The sequence below is a fragment of the Sinocyclocheilus grahami genome, unplaced genomic scaffold (genome assembly GCF_001515645.1).
Source record: "Sinocyclocheilus grahami isolate Dianchi unplaced genomic scaffold, SAMN03320097.WGS_v1.1 scaffold96.1, whole genome shotgun sequence".
In the NCBI taxonomy this organism is placed as follows: domain Eukaryota; kingdom Metazoa; phylum Chordata; class Actinopteri; order Cypriniformes; family Cyprinidae; genus Sinocyclocheilus; species Sinocyclocheilus grahami.
In genome coordinates this window covers 1,542,702-1,543,316 of record NW_015505275.1, presented here as the reverse complement: position 1 = coordinate 1,543,316, position 615 = coordinate 1,542,702, and positions in this window count along the sequence as shown.

The following is a 615-nucleotide window of genomic DNA, read 5'->3' as shown; positions in this document are numbered from 1 at the left end:
GCTATATAAATGTAAGGAATTATTATTATTATTATTATTATTATGAGTTGACATTTATAGTTCAGTTTAGTGAATTAATGTCAAATCCACAAATGTAAATGATCTGTAACAGTTTTGTTAGTACAACTTATATTTAGTTTTTTTTTTCATTGTTATTGCCTGTGCCTTTGCTTTTAAAGAAAAGGAACTTGAGCCAGAACTCAAACTCAGGTCAGCCGCTATATCTCATAGCTTTGTACACAAGGGCAAGGCTGTGGCTCTGACTCAGTTTTAATGTCATTATAGTTATTAGGCTACATTTTGTTACTTCTAAGTAATATTTTTACACGCTTAACTTTAACTTTAAACAGCCTTACATTGAATAACACAGTTTAATATAAATTAATATTGTTATTTTTTTTTCACTGACTATTAACCTGTGTATATTTACTTCTTTTTCACAACAGTGCAGAAAATGCATAACACAGACATGCCGCAAACCACCACCTTATGTGTAATATTTGTGACATTCTGTAGTAATTGGTCCTATGCTTTTTAGAAAAGCTATGCTAAGAGAAACTCATTTTAATCACGGGGCCCTATACAGAGCTGATCTGTGGGTCAAAACTATTGAAG